This window comes from Oncorhynchus keta, chromosome 23 (genome assembly GCF_023373465.1).
Source record: "Oncorhynchus keta strain PuntledgeMale-10-30-2019 chromosome 23, Oket_V2, whole genome shotgun sequence".
Lineage (NCBI taxonomy): Eukaryota > Metazoa > Chordata > Actinopteri > Salmoniformes > Salmonidae > Oncorhynchus > Oncorhynchus keta.
The window spans coordinates 10,611,387-10,635,136 of NC_068443.1; the positions used below are offsets into that span (position 1 = coordinate 10,611,387).

At 48.0% G+C, this 23,750-nt stretch overlaps 1 long non-coding RNA gene across 1 annotated transcript; it reads right to left on the reverse strand.

The window, feature by feature from the left end:
* Positions 1-18,494: 18,494 nt before the first annotated feature.
* LOC127911110 (uncharacterized) lies at positions 18,495-19,143 on the reverse strand. Its single transcript, XR_008077616.1, has 3 exons — positions 19,080-19,143; positions 18,924-18,975; positions 18,495-18,741 (listed from the first exon to the last, which is right to left on the reverse strand). It is a non-coding gene; the product is annotated as an uncharacterized LOC127911110 (long non-coding RNA).
* Between the last annotated feature and the right edge of the window lie 4,607 nt (positions 19,144-23,750).

Genomic DNA, 23,750 nt, shown 5'->3' on the forward strand with positions numbered 1-23,750 from the left:
GCCTAAAGGCCCTGTAGAACCAAACAGTCTGTGGATTCAGTCTGGCCTGGTTTTCTACTCTGCACTCTCTGACAGTCAGTCTCTCAGACAGTATTGTTCAATGCTTACTGCCCCAGAGCCCAGACGTCAGACTTATTCTACCCAGTGAAATACACTGTGGGAGGGAAGGTCATGTGATGCTATGAACTGGCTGGGTGTGTGGGGATGATCCTCTCATGTCTGACTACTGACTTTGGAATGGGAACTCAAATGAACTCATAACACTGGAGAGGAGCTTCAGGGGAAAATATGCCTAAGACACCCTGGAGAGAGCTGGCTCTGGTCTGGCTCTGGGCTGACTCTGGGCTGACTCTGGGCTGGCTCTGGGCTGACTCTGGGCTGACTCTGGGCTGGCTCTGGGCTGACTCTGGTCTGGCTCTGGGCTGACTCTGGGCTGACTCTGGGCTGGCTCTGGGCTGACTCTGGGCTGGCTCTGGGCTGACTCTGGGCTGGCTCTGGGCTGACTCTGGGCTGGCTCTGGGCTGACTCTGGGCTGGCTCTGGGCTGGCTCTGGGCTGGCTCTGGGCTGGCTCTGGGCTGGCTCTGGGCTGGCTCTGGGCTGGCTCTGGGCTGGCTCTGGGCTGACTCTGGGCTGACTCTGGGCTGACTCTGGGCTGACTCTGAGCTGACTCTGGGCTGACTCTGGTCTGGCTCTGGGCTGACTCTGGTCTGGCTCTGGTCTGGCTCTGGGCTGACTCTGGGCTGACTCTGGGCTGACTCTGGGCTGACTCTGGGCTGACTCTGGGCTGGCTCTGGGCTGGCTCTGGGCTGACTCTGGTCTGGCTCTGGGCTGACTCTGGCTGACTCTGGGCCGACTCTGGGCTGGCTCTGGGCTGACTCTGGGCTGACTCTGGGCTGACTCTGGGCTGACTCTGGGCTGACTCTGGTCTGGCTCTGGGCTGACTCTGGGCTGACTCTGGGCTGACTCTGGGCTGACTCTGGGCTGGCTCTGGGCTGACTCTGGGCTGGCTCTGGGCTGGCTCTGGGCTGACTCTGGGCTGACTCCGGGCTGGCTCTGGGCTGACTCCGGGCTGGCTCCGGGCTGGCTCCGGGCTGGCTCTGGGCTGACTCTGGGCTGGCTCTGGGCTGACTCTGGGCTGGCTCTGGGCTGGCTCTGGGGAACTAGGATAAACTTCATAATGGCAGGTGAAATGAAGAACGTGGTCTGTTTCATCTCCTAACGTATTGCACAAGTTGACTGCAGGTATTGACTGTAAAAGTAACTGTAACAAAAAGGGGCCTCCAGGGTGGCGCAGTGGTTAAGGGCGCTGTACTGCAGCGCCAGCTGTGCCACTAGAGACCCTGGGTTGGCGCCCAGGCTTTGTCGTAACCGGCCGCGACCGGGAGGTCCGTGGGGCGACACACAATTGGCCTAGCGTCGTCCGGTTTAGGGAGGGTTTGGCCGGTAGGGAAATCCTTGTCTCATAGCGCACCAGTGACTCCTGTGGCGAGCCGGGCACAGTGCGCGCTAACCAAGGTTGCCAGGTGCACGGTGTTTCCTAGACAGTAGCTACTAAACAATTGGATACCACGAAATTGGGGAGAAAAAGGGGTAAAATACAACAACAACAAAAAGTAACTCCAAATATTCACATTTACTGAAAAACTATTAAGAAATAGTTTTGACGGTATTGAAAAACCATCCCGTGAATTTTTCCAAATACCCCGGTACACGGTATACCGCCCAAGCCTCTATGGGTGTGTATGGGGGAGAGGGGAAGGTGTGTTGTGTGCGTTTGTCACACCCTGGCCATAGAGGTTATGCCAGGGTGTGACTAGGGTGGGCATTCTAGTTTCGTTATTTCTATGTTTTCTATTTCTTTGTTTTCGCCAAGTGTGGTTCCCAATTAGAGGCAGCTGTCTATCGTTGTCTCTGATTGGGAATCATACTTAGGCAGCCTTTTTCCCACCTGTGTTTTGTGGGTAGTTGTTTTCTGTGTAGTTTATTGCACCTTACAGAACTGGTTCGGTTTTTTCACTTTGTTATTTTGTTCAAGTGTTTTGGTAAATAAATAATCATGAACACTTACCACGCTGTGTTTTGGTTCGATCCTCATTCTGACGAGAGACGTGACAGCGTTTGTGCATGCATGTGACAAATATAGAGGAAGTAAGGTTCAATGGTGCCCTTCTACCCTGACATCTTTTCTTGCAGAGAGCCCTTCTACCCTGACACCTCTCCCTGCAGAGAGCCCTTCTACCCTGACATCTCTCCCTGCAGAGAGCCCTTCTACCCTGACATCTCTCCCTGCAGAGAGCCCTTCTACCCTGACATCTCTCCCTGCAGAGAGCCCTTCTACCCTGACATCTCTCCCTGCAGAGAGCCCTTCTACCCTGGCATCTCTCCCTGCAGAGAGCCCTTCTACCCTGACATCTCTCCCTGCAGAGAGCCCTTCTACCCTGACATCTCTCCCTGCAGAGAGCCCTTCTACCCTGGCATCTCTCCCTGCAGAGAGCCCTTCTACCCTGACATCTCTCCCTGCAGAGAGCCCTTCTACCCTGGCATCTCTCCCTGCAGAGAGCCCTTCTACCCTGACATCTCTCCCTGCAGAGAGCCCTTCTACCCTGACATCTCTCCCTGCAGAGAGCCCTTCTACCCTGACACCTCTCCCTGCAGAGAGCCCTTCTACCCTGACACCTCTCCCTGCAGAGAGCCCTTCTACCCTGACACCTCTCCCTGCAGAGAGCCCTTCTACCCTGACACCTCTCCATGCAGAGAGCCCTTCTACCCTGACACCTCTCCCTGCAGAGAGCCCTTCTACCCTGACACCTCTCCCTGCAGAGAGCCCTTCTACCCTGACATCTCTCCATGCAGAGAGCCCTTCTACCCTGACACCTCTCCATGCAGAGAGCCCTTCTACCCTGACACCTCTCCCTGCAGAGAGCCCTTCTACCCTGACATCTCTCCCTGCAGAGAGCCCTTCTACCCTGACATCTCTCCATGCAGAGAGCCCTTCTACCCTGACATCTCTCCCTGCAGAGAGCCCTTCTACCCTGACATCTCTCCTGCAGAGAGCCCTTCTACCCTGACATCTCTCCATGCAGAGAGCCCTTCTACCCTGACACCTCTCCATGCAGAGAGCCCTTCTACCCTGACACCTCTCCATGCAGAGAGCCCTTCTACCCTGACACCTCTCCATGCAGAGAGCCCTTCTACCCTGACACCTCTCCATGCAGAGAGCCCTTCTACCCTGACACCTCTCCCTGCAGAGAGCCCTTCTACCCTGACATCTCTCCCTGCAGAGAGCCCTTCTACCCTGACACCTCTCCATGCAGAGAGCCCTTCTACCCTGACACCTCTCCATGCAGAGAGCCCTTCTGGGGGGGGGTGCTGGGTTTTTTCACAACAAGACACTCAGCAAGGATCAAGATCATGATTCTCAAGGTCAGTCGCTCCAGATGCCTCAAACACACAGCATAATGAACAATGAGAATGACAGTTAAGAGACTATATTAATGAATGAAGAAAGTTGTCCTGTGTACCAGTCTTTTGTTCTGTACTGATAACACGTGACATGGATAAAATAGTGTATCTTTCTTCTGTAGGCCATTGGCGTCCTGAGAGAAGCACTAGCTGGGGCTCAATTCAAATCCCTCCAGAACAGGTGACACACTCTTATTCTCCATCCATACTGTGTTGAACATAGGAGGCTGGTGGCACCTTCATTGGGGAGGACGGGTTTGTGGTAATGACTGGAGTGGAATGGTATCAAATATATCAAACACATGGTTTCCATGGTTTCCAGGTTTGATACCGTTCCATTGACTCCATTCCAGCCATTATTATCCTCCCCTCAGCAGCCTCCACTGGTGTTGAACCACTAACGTTGGTGAAATGTTGTATTCGTTTTTATCTAATAAGCTATTAGATTAATAGTATGAATATGCTCCTGTTGTGTCCCCAGGGAGGGCACAGCCATTACCGTTCACCAGGCTGCCAGCAGCGTCCCCACATCTGACTTCCTCACCAACACACACACACACGCTCAGACTGAGAGACACACACACTCGGGCTTCTCCCATCAGTGTCACTAGCTGAGAGACGGGCAGTAACGAGGGTTTGGCCATGTCTCTCTGGGGTAAGAGTGGACGGTTGGCCAGACAGAAGAACACTATGACCGCAGCAGACAGTGGCCACAACAGCAACAGTCGAACCTCAGCAGGAAGGCTTCGACCCCACCAGTGAGGACCATCTGTCTGCAACAGAACAGTTTCACTCTCACTGTTTCCTGTCCTCTCTCTTCAATCTATATGTATCACTGTTTCCTGTCCTCTCTCTTCAATCTATATGTATCACTGTTTCCTGTCCTCTCTCTTCAATCTATATGTATCACTGTTTCCTGTTCTCTCTCTATATTTATCACTGTTTCCTGTTCTCTCTATATTTATCACTGTTTCCTGTTCTCTCTATATTTATCACTGTTCCTGTCCTCTCTCTATATTTATCACTGTTTCCTGTTCTCTCTATATATTTATCACTGTTTCCTGTTCTCTCTCTATATTTATCACTGTTTCCTGTTCTCTCTCTATATTTATCACTGTTTCCTGTCCTCTCTCTATATTTATCACTGTTTCCTGTTCTCTCTCTATATTTATCACTGTTTCCTGTTCTCTCTATATATTTATCACTGTTTCCTGTCCTCTCTCTATATTTATCACTGTTTCCTGTTCTCTCTCTATATTTATCACTGTTTCCTGTTCTCCTATATCTAGGGTGGTCCTGTAGCTCAGTTGGTAGAGCATGGCGCTTGTAACGCCAGGGTAGTGGGTTCGATCCCGGGACCACCCATATGTAGAATGTATGCACACATGACTGTAAGTCGCTTTGGATAAAAGCGTCTGCTAAATGGCATATATTATTATTTATATTATTATTATATTTATCACTGTTTCCTGTTCTCTCTCTATATTTATCACTGTTTCCTGTCCATCTCTCTATATGTATCACTGTTTCCTGTCCTCTCTCTATATTTATCACTGTTTCCTGTTCTCTCTATATTTATCACTGTTTCCTGTTCTCTCTATATTTATCACTGTTCCTGTCCTCTCTCTATATTTATCACTGTTTCCTGTTCTCTCTATATTTATCACTGTTTCCTGTCCTCTCTCTATATTTATCACTGTTTCCTGTTCTCTCTATATTTATCACTGTTTCCTGTCCTCTCTATATTTATCACTGTTTCCTGTTCTCTCTATATTTATCACTGTTTCCTGTCCTCTCTCTATATTTATCACTGTTTCCTGTCCTCTCTCTATATTTATCACTGTTTCCTGTTCTCTCTATATTTATCACTGTTTCCTGTCCTCTCTCTATATTTATCACTGTTTCCTGTCCTCTCTATATTTATCACTGTTTCCTGTCCTCTCTATATTTATCACTGTTTCCTGTCCTCTCTATATTTATCACTGTTTCCTGTTCTCTCTATATTTATCACTGTTTCCTGTCTCTCTCTATATTTATCACTGTTTCCTGTCCTCTCTCTATATTTATCACTGTTTCCTGTTCTCTCTATATTTATCACTGTTTCCTGTCCTCTCTCTATATTTATCACTGTTTCCTGTCCTCTCTATATTTATCACTGTTTCCTGTCCTCTCTATATTTATCACTGTTTCCTGTCCTCTCTATATTTATCACTGTTTCCTGTTCTCTCTCTATATGTATCACTGTTTCCTGTCCTCTCTCTATATTTATCACTGTTTCCTGTCCTCTCTCTATATTTATCACTGTTTCCTGTCCTCTCTCTATATTTATCACTGTTTCCTGTTCTCTCTCTTCAATCTATATGTATCACTGTTTCCTGTCCTCTCTCTATATGTATCACTGTTTCCTGTTCTCTCTCTATATTTATCACTGTTTCCTGTTCTCTCTCTATATTTATCACTGTTTCCTGTCCTCTCTCTATATTTATCACTGTTTCCTGTCCTCTCTCTATATTTATCACTGTTTCCTGTTCTCTCTCTATATTTATCACTGTTTCCTGTTCTCTCTCTATATTTATCACTGTTTCCTGTCCTCTCTCTTCAATCTATATGTATCACTGTTTCCTGTCCTCTCTCTATATGTATCACTGTTTCCTGTTCTCTCTCTATATTTATCACTGTTTCCTGTTCTCTCTCTATATGTATCACTGTTTCCTGTCCTCTCTCTATATTTATCACTGTTTCCTGTTCTCTCTCTATATTTATCACTGTTTCCTGTCCTCTCTCTATATTTATCACTGTTTCCTGTTCTCTCTCTATATTTATCACTGTTTCCTGTTCTCCTATATCTAGGGTGGTCCTGTAGCTCAGTTGGTAGAGCATGGCGCTTGTAACGCCAGGGTAGTGGGTTCGATCCCCGGGACCACCCATATGTAGAATGTATGCACACATGACTGTAAGTCGCTTTGGATAAAAGCGTCTGCTAAATGGCATATATTATTATTTATATTATTATTATATTTATCACTGTTTCCTGTTCTCTCTCTATATTTATCACTGTTTCCTGTCCTCTCTCTATATGTATCACTGTTTCCTGTCCTCTCTCTATATTTATCACTGTTTCCTGTTCTCTCTATATTTATCACTGTTTCCTGTTCTCTCTATATTTATCACTGTTCCTGTCCTCTCTCTATATTTATCACTGTTTCCTGTTCTCTCTATATTTATCACTGTTTCCTGTCCTCTCTCTATATTTATCACTGTTTCCTGTTCTCTCTATATTTATCACTGTTTCCTGTCCTCTCTATATTTATCACTGTTTCCTGTTCTCTCTATATTTATCACTGTTTCCTGTCCTCTCTCTATATTTATCACTGTTTCCTGTCCTCTCTCTATATTTATCACTGTTTCCTGTTCTCTCTATATTTATCACTGTTTCCTGTCCTCTCTCTATATTTATCACTGTTTCCTGTCCTCTCTATATTTATCACTGTTTCCTGTCCTCTCTATATTTATCACTGTTTCCTGTCCTCTCTATATTTATCACTGTTTCCTGTTCTCTCTATATTTATCACTGTTTCCTGTCCTCTCTCTATATTTATCACTGTTTCCTGTCCTCTCTCTATATTTATCACTGTTTCCTGTTCTCTCTATATTTATCACTGTTTCCTGTCCTCTCTCTATATTTATCACTGTTTCCTGTCCTCTCTATATTTATCACTGTTTCCTGTCCTCTCTATATTTATCACTGTTTCCTGTCCTCTCTATATTTATCACTGTTTCCTGTTCTCTCTCTATATTTATCACTGTTTCCTGTCCTCTCTCTATATTTATCACTGTTTCCTGTTCTCTCTATATTTATCACTGTTTCCTGTTCTCTCTCTATATTTATCACTGTTTCCTGTCTCTCTTCAATCTATATGTATCACTGTTTCTTGTCCTCTCTCTATATTATCACTGTTTCCTGTTCTCTCTCTATATGTATCACTGTTTCCTGTTCTCTCTCTATATTTATCACTGTTTCCTGTTCTCTCTCTATATTTATCACTGTTTCCTGTCCTCTCTCTATATTTATCACTGTTTCCTGTTCTCTCTCTATATTTATCACTGTTTCCTGTTCTCTCTCTATATTTATCACTGTTTCCTGTCCTCTCTCTATATTTATCACTGTTTCCTGTTCTCTCTCTATATGTATCACTGTTTCCTGTTCTCCTATATCTAGGGTGGTCCTGTAGCTCAGTTGGTAGAGCATGGCGCTTGTAACGCCAGGGTAGTGGGTTCGATCCCGGGACCACCCATATGTAGAATGTATGCACACATGACTGTAAGTCGCTTTGGATATATTTATCAGCGTCTGCTAAATGGCATATATTATTATTTATATTATTATTATATTTATCACTGTTTCCTGTTCTCTCTCTATATTTATCACTGTTTCCTGTCCTCTCTCTATATTTATCACTGTTTCCTGTTCTCTCTCTATATTTATCACTGTTTCCTGTTCTCTCTCTATATTTATCACTGTTTCCTGTTCTCTCTCTATATTTATCACTGTTTCCTGTTCTCTCTCTATATTTATCACTGTTTCCTGTTCTCTCTCTATATTTATCACTGTTTCCTGTTCTCTCTCTATATTTATCACTGTTTCCTGTTCTCTCTCTATATTTATCACTGTTTCCTGTTCTCTCTCTTCAATCTATATTTATCACTGTTTCCTGTTCTCTCTCTATATGTATCACTGTTTCCTGTTCTCTCTCTATATTTATCACTGTTTCCTGTTCTCTCTCTATATTTATCACTGTTTCCTGTTCTCTCTCTATATTTATCACTGTTTCCTGTCTCTCTCTATATTTATCACTGTTTCCTGTTCTCTCTCTATATTTATCACTGTTTCCTGTTCTCTCTCTATATTTATCACTGTTTCCTGTTCTCTCTCTATATTTATCACTGTTTCACTGTTCTCTCTCTATATTTTCACTGTTTCCTCTCTCTATATTTATCACTGTTTCCTGTTCTCTCTCTATATTTATCACTGTTTCCTGTTCTCTCTCTATATTTATCACTGTTTCCTGTTCTCTCTCTATATTTATCACTGTTTCCTGTTCTCTCTCTATATTTATCACTGTTTCCTGTTCTCTCTCTATATTTATCACTGTTTCCTGTTTCCTTCTCTCTCTATATTTATCACTGTTTCCTGTTCTCTCTCTATATTTATCACTGTTTCCTGTTCTCTCTCTATATTTATCACTGTTTCCTGTTCTCTCTCTATATTTATCACTGTTTCCTGTTCTCTCTCTATATTTATCACTGTTTCCTGTTCTCTCTCTATATTTATCACTGTTTCCTGTTCTCTCTATATTTATCACTGTTTCTCTATATTTATCACTGTTTCTCTCTATATTTATCACTGTTTCCTGTTCTCTCTCTATATTTATCACTGTTTCCTGTTTCTCTCTCTATATTTATCACTGTTTCCTGTTCTCTCTCTATATTTATCACTGTTTCCTGTTCTCTCTCTATATTTATCACTGTTTCCTGTTCTCTCTCTATATTTATCACTGTTTCCTGTTCTCTCTCTATATTTATCACTGTTTCCTGTTCTCTCTCTATATTTATCACTGTTTCCTGTTCTCTCTCTATATTTATCACTGTTTCCTGTCCTCTCTCTATATTTATCACTGTTTCCTGTTCTCTCTCTATATTTATCACTGTTTCCTGTTCTCTCTCTATATGTATCACTGTTTCCTGTCCTCTCTCTATATTTATCACTGTTTCCTGTTCTCTCTCTATATGTATCACTGTTTCCTGTCCTCTCTCTATATTTATCACTGTTTCCTGTCCTCTCTCTATATTTATCACTGTTTCCTGTCCTCTCTCTATATGTATCACTGTTTCCTGTTCTCTCTCTTCAATCTATATGTATCACTGTTTCCTGTTCCCTCTCTATATGTATCACTGTTTCCTGTTCTCTCTCTCTCTTCAATCTATATGTATCACTGTTTCCTGTCCTCTCTCTATATTTATCACTGTTTCCTGTTCTCTCTCTTCATGTATCACTGTTTCCTGTCCTCTCTCTATATTTATCACTGTTTCCTGTTCTCTCTCTATATTTATCACTGTTTCCTGTCCTCTCTCTTCAATCTATATGTATCACTGTTTCCTGTTCTCTCTCTATATTTATCACTGTTTCCTGTTCTCTCTCTTCAATCTATATGTATCACTGTTTCCTGTTCTCTCTCTATATTTATCACTGTTTCCTGTTCTCTCTCTTCAATCTATATGTATCACTGTTTCCTGTTCTCTCTCTATATTTATCACTGTTTCCTGTCCTCTCTCTTCAATCTATATGTATCACTGTTTCCTGTTCTCTCTCTATATTTATCACTGTTTCCTGTTCTCTCTCTTCAATCTATATGTATCACTGTTTCCTGTTCTCTCTCTATATTTATCACTGTTTCCTGTTTCCTCTCTCTTCAATCTATATGTATCACTGTTTCCTGTCCTCTCTCTTCAATCTATATGTATCACTGTTTCCTGTTCTCTCTCTATATTTATCACTGTTTCCTGTTCTCTCTCTTCAATCTATATGTATCACTGTTTCCTGTTCTCTCTCTATATTTATCACTGTTTCCTGTTCTCTCTCTTCAATCTATATGTATCACTGTTTCCTGTTCTCTCTCTATATTTATCACTGTTTCCTGTCCTCTCTCTTCAATCTATATGTATCACTGTTTCCTGTTCTCTCTATATATTTATCACTGTTTCCTGTTCTCTCTCTTCAATCTATATGTATCACTGTTTCCTGTTCTCTCTCTATATTTATCACTGTTTCCTGTTCTCTCTCTTCAATCTATATGTATCACTGTTTCCTGTCCTCTCTCTATATTTATCACTGTTTCCTGTTCTCTCTCTATATTTATCACTGTTTCCTGTTCTCTCTCTTCAATCTATATGTATCACTGTTTCCTGTCCTCTCTCTATATTTATCACTGTTTCCTGTTCTCTCTCTATATTTATCACTGTTTCCTGTTCTCTCTCTTCAATCTATATGTATCACTGTTTCCTGTTCTCTCTCTATATTTATCACTGTTTCCTGTTCTCTCTCTTCAATCTATATGTATCACTGTTTCCTGTTCTCTCTCTATATTTATCACTGTTTCCTGTTCTCTCTCTTCAATCTATATGTATCACTGTTTCCTGTTCTCTCTATATTTATCACTGTTTCCTGTTCTCTCTCTTCAATCTATATGTATCACTGTTTCCTGTTCTCTCTCTTCAATCTATATGTATCACTGTTTCCTGTTCTCTCTCTATATTTATCACTGTTTCCTGTTCTCTCTCTATATTTATCACTGTTTCCTGTTCTCTCTCTTCAATCTATATGTATCACTGTTTCCTGTCCTCTCTCTATATTTATCACTGTTTCCTGTTCTCTCTCTTCAATCTATATGTATCACTGTTTCCTGTTCTCTCTCTATATTTATCACTGTTTCCTGTCCTCTCTCTTCAATCTATATGTATCACTGTTTCCTGTTCTCTCTATATTTATCACTGTTTCCTGTTCTCTCTCTTCAATCTATATGTATCACTGTTTCCTGTTCTCTCTCTATATTTATCACTGTTTCCTGTCCTCTCTCTATATTTATCACTGTTTCCTGTCCTCTCTCTATATTTATCACTGTTTCCTGTCCTCTCTATATTTATCACTGTTTCCTGTCCTCTCTCTATATGTATCAGTGTTTCCTGTTCTCTCTCTTCAATCTATATTTATCACTGTTTCCTGTTCTCTCTCTATATTTATCACTGTTTCCTGTCCTCTCTCTATATTTATCACTGTTTCCTGTTCTCGCTCTTCAATCTATATGTATCACTGTTTCCTGTCCTCTCTCTATATTTATCACTGTTTCCTGTTCTCTCTCTATTAATCTTCCACTTCTCTCCAGCTCTGTCTCATCCATTTTCTAGAGAAAGAGAAATCAGTCTTTACAGAGAGGATATATAATCACATCCTTTAGCTATTAATGGCTCCTGGACATACAAAACCAACTGGTTTCAACCAGTTTAACTGACAGTTCAAACCACTAGTCTGTTACTTTTCATATCTCAGTATGAAGTAGAATCAAGTAGAACAGACAACACTAATATCTGGGTGGAATTCAGGATTGCACAACTTTCTGAACGTTAAGAGATGACATGATTTCTTAAGCGCTTATCAGAGTCCAAACTGTATACTCTTCTGCACAGCAGTGTTGTATAATATTGGACCTTTGGCTTTCATCATTTTCACATGTTCAGCGCAGCTCAATCAATTTCTCCATCCGTCACCACATTCAAATGAATAGAGGTCCACGGGTCCGTGTTGGTTGGGGATTATAGGGAGGTGTGCGGTCGGGCTGTTGGTCCACGGTTCCGTGTTGGTTGGGGATTATAGGGAGGTGTGCGGTCGGGCTGTTGGTCCACGGTTCCGCGTTGGTTGGGGATTTTAGGGAGGTGTGCGGTCGGGCTGTTGGTCCACGGTTCCGTGTTGGTTGAGGATTTTAGGGAGGTGTGCGGTCGAGCTATGGGTCGCGTTGGTTGGGGATTATAGGGAGGTGTGCGGTCGGGCTGTGGGTCCACGGTTCCGTGTTGGTTGGGGATTTTAGGGAGGTGTGCGGTCGGGGTGTTGGTCCACGGTTCCGTGTTGGTTGGGGATTTTAGGGAGGTGTGCGGTCGGGGTGTTGGTCCACGGTTCCGTGTTGGTTGGGGATTATAGGGAGGTGTGCGGTCGGGCTGTTGGTCCACGGTTCCGCGTTGGTTGGGGATTTTAGGGAGGTGTGCGGTCGGGCTGTTGGTCCACGGTTCCGTGTTGGTTGAGGATTTTAGGGAGGTGTGCGGTCGAGCTGTGGGTCCACGTTGGTTGGGGATTATAGGGAGGTGTGCGGTCGGGCTGTTGGTCCACGGTTCCACGTTGGTTGGGGATTATAGGGAGGTGTGCGGTCGGGGTGTTGGTCCACGGTTCCGTGTTGGTTGGGATTATAGGGAGGTGTGCGGTCGGGGTGTTGGTCCACGGTTCCGTGTTGGTTGGGGATTATAGGGAGATGTGCGGTCGGGGTGTTGGTCCACGGTTCCGTGTTGGTTGGGGATTTTAGGGAGGTGTGCGGTCGGGCTGTGGGTCCGCGTTGGTTGGGGATTTTAGGGACGTGTGCGGTCGGGCTGTGGGTCCGCGTTGGTTGGGGATTTTAGGGAGGTGTGCGGTCGGGCTATGGGTCCGCGTTGGTTGGGGATTTTAGGGAGGTGTGCGGTCGGGCTGTGGGTCCACGGTTCCGTGTTGGTTGGGGATTTTAGGGAGGTGTGCGGTAGGGCTGTGGGTCCACGGTTCCGTGTTGGTTGGGGATTTTAGGGAGGTGTGCGGTAGGGCTGTTGGTCCACGGTTCCGTGTTGGTTGGGGATTTTAGGGAGGTGTGCGGTCGGGCTGTGGGTCCGCGTTGGTTGGGGATTTTAGGGAGGTGTGCGGTCGAGCTGTGGGTCCACGTTGGTTGGGGATTTTAGGGAGGTGTGCGGTCGGGCTGTGGGTCCGCGTTGGTTGGGGATTTTAGGGAGGTGTGCGGTCGGGCTGTGGGTCCGCGTTGGTTGGGGATTTTAGGGAGGTGTGCGGTCGGGCTGTGGGTCCGTGTTGGTTGAGGATTTTAGGGAGGTGTGCGGTCGGGCTGTGGGTCCGCGTTGGTTGGGGATTTTAGGGAGGTGTGCGGTCGGGCTGTGGGTCCACGGTTCCGTGTTGGTTGGGGATTTTAGGGAGGTGTGCGGTCGGGCTGTGGGTCCACGTTGGTTGGGGATTTTAGGGAGATGTGCGGTCGGGCTGTGGGTCCGCGTTGGTTGGGGATTTTAGGGAGGTGTGCGGTCGGGGTGTTGGTCCGCGGGTCCGAGTTGGTTGAGGATTTTAGGGAGCTGTGCGGTCGGGCTGTGGGTCCGCGTTGGTTGAGGATTTTAGGGAGGTGTGCGGTCGGGCTGTGGGTCCGCGTTGGTTGGGGATTTTAGGAAGGTGTGCGGTCGGGCTGTGGGTCCACGTTGGTTGGGGATTTTAGGGAGGTGTGCGGTCGAGCTGTGGGTCCACGTTGGTTGGGGATTTTAGGGAGGTGTGCGGTCCGGCTGTGGGTCCGCGTTGGTTGGGGATTTTAGGGAGGTGTGCGGTCGAGCTGTGGGTCCATGGGTCCGAGTTGGTTGAGGATTTTAGGGAGGTGTGCGGTCGGGCTGTTGGTCCGCGGGTCCGAGTTGGTTGGGGATTTTAGGGAGGTGTGCGGTCGGGCTGTTGGTGGGTCCGTGTTGGTTGAGGATTTTAGGGAGGTGCGGTCGGGCTGTGGGTCCACGTTGGTTGAGGATTTTAGGGAGGTGTGCGGTCGGGCTGTGGGTCCGCGTTGGTTGGGGATTTTAGGGAGGTGTGCGGTCGGGCTGTTGGTCCGCGGGTCCGAGTTGGTTGAGGATTTTAGGGAGCTGTGCGGTCGGGCTGTGGGTCCACGTTGGTTGAGGATTTTAGGGAGGTGTGCGGTCGGGCTGTGGGTCCACGTTGGTTGGGGATTTTAGGAGATGTGCGGTCGGGCTGTGGGTCCGCGTTGGTTGGGGATTTTAGGGAGGTGTGCGGTCGGGCTGTGGGTCCACGTTGGTTGTGGATTTTAGGGAGGTGTGCGGTCGGGCTGTGGGTCCACGTTGGTTGGGGATTTTAGGGAGGTGTGCGGTCCGGCTGTGGGTCTGCGTTGGTTGGGGATTTTAGGGAGGTGTGCGGTCGAGCTGTGGGTCCGTGGGTCCGAGTTGGTTGAGGATTTTAGGGAGGTGTGCGGTCGGGCTGTTGGTCCGCGGGTCCGAGTTGGTTGAGGATTTTAGGGAGGTGTGCGGTCGGGGTGTGGGTCCGTGTTGGTTGAGGATTTTAGGGAGGTGTGCGGTCGGGCTGTGGGTCCGCGTTGGTTGGGGATTTTAGGGAGGTGTGCGGTCGGGCTGTGGGTCCACGGTTCCGTGTTGGTTGGGATTTTAGGGAGGTGTGCGGTCGGGCTGTGGGTCCACGTTGGTTGGGGATTTTAGGGAGATGTGCGGTCGGGCTGTGGGTCCGCGTTGGTTGGGGATTTTAGGGAGGTGTGCGGTCGGGCTGTTGGTCCGGGTCCGCGTTGGTTGAGGATTTTAGGGAGGTGTGCGGTCGGGCTGTGGGTCCGCGTTGGTTGGGGATTTTAGGAAGGTGTGCGGTCGGGCTGTGGGTCCACGTTGGTTGGGGATTTTAGGGAGGTGTGCGGTCGAGCTGTGGGTCCACGTTGGTTGGGGATTTTAGGGAGGTGTGCGGTCCGGCTGTGGGTCCGCGTTGGTTGGGGATTTTAGGGAGGTGTGCGGTCGAGCTGTGGGTCCGTGGGTCCGAGTTGGTTGGGGATTTTAGGGAGGTGTGCGGTCGGGCTGTGGGTCCGTGTTGGTTGGGGATTTTAGGGAGGTGTGCGGTCGGGCTGTGGGTCCACGTTGGTTGGGGATTTTAGGGAGATGTGCGGTCGGGCTGTGGGTCCGCGTTGGTTGGGGATTTTAGGGAGGTGTGCGGTCGGGGTGTTGGTCCGCGGGTCCGAGTTGGTTGAGGATTTTAGGGAGCTGTGCGGTCGGGCTGTGGGTCCGCGTTGGTTGAGGATTTTAGGGAGGTGTGCGGTCGGGCTGTGGGTCCGCGTTGGTTGGGGATTTTAGGAAGGTGTGCGGTCGGGCTGTGGGTCCACGTTGGTTGGGGATTTTAGGGAGGTGTGCGGTCGAGCTGTGGGTCCACGTTGGTTGGGGATTTTAGGGAGGTGTGCGGTCCGGCTGTGGGTCCGCGTTGGTTGGGGATTTTAGGGAGGTGTGCGGTCGAGCTGTGGGTCCATGGGTCCGAGTTGGTTGAGGATTTTAGGGAGGTGTGCGGTCGGGCTGTTGGTCCCGGGTCCGAGTTGGTTGAGGATTTTAGGGAGGTGTGCGGTCGGGCTGTTGGTCCGCGGGTCCGAGTTGGTTGAGGATTTTAGGGAGGTGCGCGGTCGGGCTGTGGGTCCACGTTGGTTGGGGATTTTAGGGAGGTGTGCGGTCCGGCTGTGGGTCTGCGTTGGTTGGGGATTTTAGGGAGGTGTGCGGTCGAGCTGTGGGTCCGTGGGTCCGAGTTGGTTGAGGATTTTAGGGAGGTGTGCGGTCGGGCTGTTGGTCCGCGGGTCCGAGTTGGTTGAGGATTTTAGGGAGGTGTGCGGTCGGGCTGTTGGTCCGGGTCCGAGTTGGTTGAGGATTTTAGGGAGGTGTGCGGTCGGGCTGTTGGTCCGCGGGTCGGAGTTGGTTGAGGATTTTAGGGAGGTGTGCGGTCGGGCTGTGGGTCCACTTTGGTTGAGGATTTTAGGGAGGTGTGCGGTCGGGCTGTGGGTCCGCGTTGGTTGGGGATTTTAGGAAGGTGTGCGGTCGGGCTGTGGGTCCACGTTGGTTGGGGATTTTAGGGAGGTGTGCGGTCGAGCTGTGGGTCCACGTTGGTTGGGGATTTTAGGGAGGTGTGCGGTCCGGCTGTGGGTCCGCGTTGGTTGGGGATTTTAGGGAGGTGTGCGGTCGAGCTGTGGGTCCATGGGTCCGAGTTGGTTGAGGATTTTAGGGAGGTGTGCGGTCGGGCTGTTGGTCCGCGGGTCCGAGTTGGTTGAGGATTTTAGGGAGGTGTGCGGTCGGGCTGTTGGTCCGCGGGTCCGAGTTGGTTGAGGATTTTAGGGAGGTGCGCGGTCGGGCTGTGGGTCCACGTTGGTTGAGGATTTTAGGGAGGTGTGCGGTCGGGCTGTGGGTCCGCGTTGGTTGGGGATTTTAGGGAGGTGTGCGGTCGGGCTGTTGGTCCGCGGGTCCGAGTTGGTTGAGGATTTTAGGGAGGTGCGCGGTCGGGCTGTGGGTCCACGTTGGTTGAGGATTTTAGGGAGGTGTGCGGTCGGGCTGTGGGTCCACGTTGGTTGGGGATTTTAGGGAGATGTGCGGTCGGGCTGTGGGTCCGCGTTGGTTGGGGATTTTAGGGAGGTGTGCGGTCGGGCTGTGGGTCCGCGTTGGTTGTGGATTTTAGGGAGGTGTGCGGTCGGGCTGTGGGTCCACGTTGGTTGGGGATTTTAGGGAGGTGTGCGGTCCGGCTGTGGGTCTGCGTTGGTTGGGGATTTTAGGGAGGTGTGCGGTCGGCTGTGGGTCCGTGGGTCCGAGTTGGTTGAGGATTTTAGGGAGGTGTGCGGTCGGGCTGTTGGTCCGCGGGTCCGAGTTGGTTGAGGATTTTAGGGAGGTGTGCGGTCGGGTGTGGGTCCGTGTTGGTTGAGGATTTTAGGGAGGTGTGCGGTCGGGCTGTGGGTCCGCGTTGGTTGGGGATTTTAGGGAGGTGTGCGGTCGGGCTGTGGGTCCACGGTTCCGTGTTGGTTGGGGATTTTAGGGAGGTGTGCGGTCGGGCTGTGGGTCCACGTTGGTTGGGGATTTTAGGGAGATGTGCGGTCGGGCTGTGGGTCCGCGTTGGTTGGGGATTTTAGGGAGGTGTGCGGTCGGGGTGTTGGTCCGCGGGTCCGCGTTGGTTGAGGATTTTAGGGAGGTGTGCGGTCGGGCTGTGGGTCCGCGTTGGTTGGGGATTTTAGGAAGGTGTGCGGTCGGGCTGTGGGTCCACGTTGGTTGGGGATTTTAGGGAGGTGTGCGGTCGAGCTGTGGGTCCACGTTGGTTGGGGATTTTAGGGAGGTGTGCCCGGCTGTGGGTGGTTGGTTGGGGATTTTAGGGAGGTGTGCGGTCGGGCTGTGGGTCCGTGGGTCCGACGTTGGTTGGGGATTTTAGGGAGGTGTGCGGTCGGGCTGTGGGTCCGTGTTGGTTGGGGATTTTAGGGAGGTGTGCGGTCGGGCTGTGGGTCCACGTTGGTTGGGGATTTTAGGGAGATGTGCGGTCGGGCTGTGGGTCCGCGTTGGTTGGGGATTTTAGGGAGGTGTGCGGTCGGGGTGTTGGTCCGCGGGTCCGAGTTGGTTGAGGATTTTAGGGAGCTGTGCGGTCGGGCTGTGGGTCCGCGTTGGTTGAGGATTTTAGGGAGGTGTGCGGTCGGGCTATGGGTCCGCGTTGGTTGGGGATTTTAGGAAGGTGTGCGGTCGGGCTGTGGGTCCACGTTGGTTGGGGATTTTAGGGAGGTGTGCGGTCGAGCTGTGGGTCCACGTTGGTTGGGGATTTTAGGGAGGTGTGCGGTCCGGCTGTGGGTCCGCGTTGGTTGGGGATTTTAGGGAGGTGTGCGGTCGAGCTGTGGGTCCATGGGTCCGAGTTGGTTGAGGATTTTAGGGAGGTGTGCGGTCGGGCTGTTGGTCCGCGGGTCCGAGTTGGTTGAGGATTTTAGGGAGGTGTGCGGTCGGGCTGTTGGTCCGCGGGTCCGAGTTGGTTGAGGATTTTAGGGAGGTGCGCGGTCGGGCTGTGGGTCCACGTTGGTTGGGGATTTTAGGGAGGTGTGCGGTCGGGCTGTGGGTCTGCGTTGGTTGGGGATTTTAGGGAGGTGTGCGGTCGGGCTGTGGGTCCGTGGGTCCGAGTTGGTTGAGGATTTTAGGGAGGTGTGCGGTCGGGCTGTTGGTCCGCGGGTCCGAGTTGGTTGAGGATTTTAGGGAGGTGTGCGGTCGGGCTGTTGGTCCGCGGGTCCGAGTTGGTTGAGGATTTTAGGGAGGTGTGCGGTCGGGCTGTTGGTCCGCGGGTCGGAGTTGGTTGAGGATTTTAGGGAGGTGTGCGGTCGGGCTGTGGGTCCACTTTGGTTGAGGATTTTAGGGAGGTGTGCGGTCGGGCTGTGGGTCCGCGTTGGTTGGGGATTTTAGGAGGTGTGCGGTCGGGCTGTTGGTCCGCGGGTCCGAGTTGGTTGAGGATTTTAGGGAGGTGCGCGGTCGGGCTGTGGGTCCACATTGGTTGAGGATTTTAGGGAGGTGTGATCGGGCTGTGGGTCCGAGTTGGTTGAGGATTTTAGGGAGGTGTGCGGTCGGGCTGTGGGTCCGCGTTGGTTGGGGATTTTAGGGAGGTGTGCGGTCGGGCTGTGGGTCCCCCACCGACGGTAGTCACAGAGCCAGATAGATGTCACAATAACGCCACCAGACTCTGTGTCTGTGGACTCTGAATTACTCTTTACATCACTCATGACATACCTGGCTAAGGATCACTCATAACATACCTGGCTGAGGATCACTCATAACATACCTGGCTGAGGATCACTCATAACATACCTGGCTGAGGATCACTCATAACATACCTGGCTGAGGATCACTCATAACATACCTGGCTGAGGATCACTCATAACATTCCTGGCTGAGGATCACTCATAACATACCTGGCTGAGGATCACTCATAACATACCTGGCTGAGGATCACTCATAACATACCTGGCTGAGGATCACTCACAACATACCTGGCTGAGGATCACTCATAACATACCTGGCTGAGGATCACTCATAACATACCTGGCTGAGGATCACTCACAACATACCTGGCTGAGGATCACTCACAACATACCTGGCTGAGGATCACTCACAACATACCTGGCTGAGGATCACTCACAACATACCTGGCTGAGGATCACTCACAACATACCTGGCTGAGGATCACTCATAACATTCCTGGCTGAGGATCACTCACAACATACCTGGCTGAGGATCACTCATAACATACCTGGCTGAGGATCACTCACAACATACCTGGCTGAGGATCACTCATAACATACCTGGCTGAGGATCACTCATAACATTCCTGGCTGAGGATCACTCATAACATACCTGGCTGAGGATCACTCATAACATACCTGGCTGAGGATCACTCATAACATTCCTGGCTGAGGATCACTCACAACATACCTGGCTGAGGGTCACTCACAACATACCTGGCTGAGGATCACTCACAACATTCCTGGCTGAGGATCACTCACAACATTCCTGGCTGAGGATCACTCACAACATACCTGGCTGAGGATCACTCACAACATACCTGGCTGAGGATCACTCACAACATACCTGGCTGAGGATCACTCACAACATTCCTGGCTGAGGATCACTCATAACATACCTGGCTGAGGATCACTCACAACATACCTGGCTGAGGATCACTCACAACATACCTGGCTGAGGATCACTCACAACATACCTGGCTGAGGATCACTCACAACATACCTGGCTGAGGATCACTCACAACATACCTGGCTGAGGATCACTCACAACATACCTGGCTGAGGATCACTCACAACATACCTGGCTGAGGATCACTCACAACATACCTGGCTGAGGATCACTCACAACATACCTGGCTGAGGATCACTCATAACATACCTGGCTGAGGATCACTCACAACATACCTGGCTGAGGATCACTCACAACATACCTGGCTGAGGATCACTCACAACATACCTGGCTGAGGATCACTCACAACATACCTGGCTGAGGATCACTCACAACATTCCTGGCTGAGGATCATTCCTGGCATAATTTTGACCTGGCTACAGTCATGTGTGCATACATTCACGTTCACTCACAACATACCTGGCTGAGGATCACTCACAACATACCTGGCTGAGGATCACTCACAACATACCTGGCTGAGGATCACTCACAACATACCTGGCATAGCCGTTTCTTTAACAATCTGTTTCAGTTTGTTTACCTGAAAGTCTGACTATAGTACCGTATCCACTGACTTAATCACAGTTGGCCTCATTCTGAACCCTCACTCAATGTGAGCTCAACATTCTATTGAACATTGTAGTTCTCATTGGTTGTCTGGTGTCTTCTTTCTCACCTTTATACAGGGATTGTGTGTGTTCAAGTATTGTCTGTCTGACAATCACGGGAGAGATTAAGTGTTTTACTCTTAAGGTGAAAGAATGAAAATCTCTTTGAATGTGATCCATATTGGATGTTGTGTACATGGTTGGTGGAGATTTAGCTTGTGTTGGAGTGAATATGATATGAGGCGGCAGGTAGCCTAGTGGTTAGAGCGTTATGCCAGTAAACGAAAGGTTTCTGGATCGAATCCCTGAGCTGACAAGGTAAACATCTGTCGTTCTGCCCTTTGAACAAGGCAGTTAACCCACCGTTCCCCGGTAGGCTGTCATTGTAAATAAGAATTTATTCTTAACTGACTTGCCTTGTTAAATAAAATTACAAAATATTTTTCTTTATGAATCTTGTTAGTAGTGTGTGGTGTTCTCACTGTAAACTGACTGACCAAACCTCAGTCTAAACTGACTGGCCACCTTGCCTGTTTGACCAATCCTGAGTCTAAACTGACTGGCCACCTTGCCTGTTTGACCAATCCTGAGTCTAAACTGACTGGCCACCTTGCCTGTTTGACCAATCCTGAGTATAAACTGACTGGCCACCTTGCCTGTTTGACCAAACCTCAGTCTAAACTGACTGGCCACCTTGCCTGTTTAACCAAACCTCCGTCACCGCCACACAGGACTGAGTGATCTCGTTCTCTGAGGCTGACATGAGTAAGGTCTTTAATCAGGTCAACACCCACAAGGCCGTTGGGCCAGACAGTATTCCAGGGTGTGTTCTCAGAGCATGCTCAGAACAGCTGGCAGGCATATTCACAGTCATTTCCAACCTCTCCTTGTCCCAGTCTGTAATCCCCACATCTTAAGCTGACCCCCATCATTCCTGTTCCCAAGACCTCTAAGGCTTCAGGCCACATTGACTACCACCCTGTAGCCCTCACTTCTGTAATGATGAAGGTCTTTGAGAGGCTGGTAATGGTACACATTAACTCTATCATCCCAGACACACTAGACCCACTCTAATTTGCATACTGCCCCAACAGATCCATAGACAACGCAAACTCAATTGCTCTCCACACTGCCCTGACCCACATAGATAAGAGGAATACATAATATACACCGCTGCTACTCCTGAGGCCTAGTCACTTTACTTTATTTTATTGCGTTCATAAAGTATTCAGACCCTTTCCCCTTTTCCACATTATGTTATGTTACAGCCTTATTCTAAAATTGATTAAATTGTTATTTTTTCTCTCATCAATCTACACACAATCCTCCACAATGACAAAGTATTCAGAACATTAACTCAGTACTTTGTTGAAGTACCTTTGGCAGTGATTACAGCCGTGAGTCTTCTTGGGTATGACACTACAAGCTTGACACACCTGTATTTGGAGAGTTTCTCCCATTCTTCTCTGCAGATCCTCTCCAGCTCTGTCAGGTTGGATGGTGAGTGTTGCTGCACAACTATTTTCAGGTCTCTCCAGAGATGTTCGATCGGGTTCAAGTCCGGGCTCAAGTGTGTGTGTTGGAGTGTCAGTGCGCGTGAGTGAGTCCTGTGACAGTGCAATTAAGGGGTCTGAATAGTTTTTGAATGTACTGTACATATCTATCTCTATCACTCTAGTATCCCTGTACATTGTAAATATGGTACTGTCCCTCTATATAGTAACCTTACCCCTATACATATCTATCTCTATCACTCCAGTATCCCTGTACATTGTAAATATGGTACTGACCTATATAGTAACCTTACCCCTATACATATCTATCACTCTAGTATCCCTGTACATTGTAAATATGGTACTGACCCTCTATATAGTAACCTTACCCCTATACATATCTACCTCTATCACTCTAGTATCCCTGTACATTGTAAATATGGTACTGACCCTCTATATAGTAACCTTACCCCTATACATATCTACCTCTATCACTCTAGTATCCCTGTACATTGTAAATATGGTACTGACCCTCTATATAGTAACCTTACCCCTATACATATCTATCTCTATCACTCCAGTATCCCTGTACATTGTAAATATGGTACTGACCCTCTATATAATATGCTTACCCCTATACATATCTATCTCTATCACTCCAGTATCCCTGTACATTGTAAATATGGTACTGACCCTCTATATAATATGCTTACCCCTATACATATCTATCACTCTAGTATCCCTGTACATTGTAAATATGGTACTGACCCTCTATATAATATGCTTACCCCTATACATATCTATCACTCTAGTATCCCTGTACATTGTAAATATGGTACTGTCCCTCTATATAATATGCTTACCCCTATACATATCTATCACTATCACTCTAGTATCCCTGTACATTGTAAATATGGTACTGTCCCTCTATATAGTAACCTTACCCCTATACATATCTATCTCTATCACTCTAGTATCCCTGTACATTGTAAATATGGTACTGTCCCTCTATATAATATGCTTACTTACTTTATCGGGTTCTTATTTCTATTTGTGTGTTTTTGTCCTACCTTATGTTATTTCTTTGAATTACATTATTGGTTAATGCATTGTTGGGTATAGAGCTTGCAAGAAAGGCAACTCATTGTGCAAGTGACATTAAAATGTAACAAACTGAGTGGGCACCTTGCCTTTTATTTACTGTAAAAAAAATAAAATCAATTGACCATTGTTTTTTCAGTTTCCAGTGCACACCAAAATATGTATTGTTAAAATGGAGAATTAAAAAAAAAAAAAAAAAACTGTGCTTGTGTTTACAGAAGGTGATTAAGTGTCCTGTTTGACCCTGTAATCTCCCCATAGATTGAGAGATTACAGGGTGCTGGTCTGAAGAGGTGGTTTTGGGGGGTGGGGGGATCAGATGGCAGTACCTTATGTTCTCTCAATGTGGCTCAACTCCTGGGCCTCGCTCCCTTCATCTTTTTTTCACAGAAGGAATGGAAAATGAGGGATGAGAGGGATGAGAAGGGATCTGGTGCAGAGAGAGGGATGAGAAGGGATCAGGTTCAGAGAGGGATTAAATAAATATTCCATTTCAACAGGCTCCATTCAACTAATAGGCTGAACAGACGGGTACAAAATTCACTACAAGTCCTACACTGTATTATAATGTGTTGTTGTGGTGTTGTTCCATTCCGTGGATCGTGTTGATGGACCAGGGAAATTAATCATTATTGTTTTTCCGAATTTAGTTGCCGTGATCAGAGATTTCGGCGAAAACTGCTTGCATGCAAACACACACAGACCCAGACAGACACACACAGACCCAGACAGACACACACAGACCCAGACAGACACACACAGACCCAGACAGACACACACAGACCCAGACAGACACACACAGACCCAGACAGACACACACAGACCCAGACAGACCCAGACAGACCCAGACAGACCCAGACAGACCCACACAGACCCAGACAGACACACACAGACCCAGACAGACACACACAGACCCAGACAGACACACACAGACCCAGACAGACACACACAGACCCAGACAGACACACACAGACCCAGACAGACACACACAGACCCAGACAGACACACACAGACCCAGACAGACCCAGA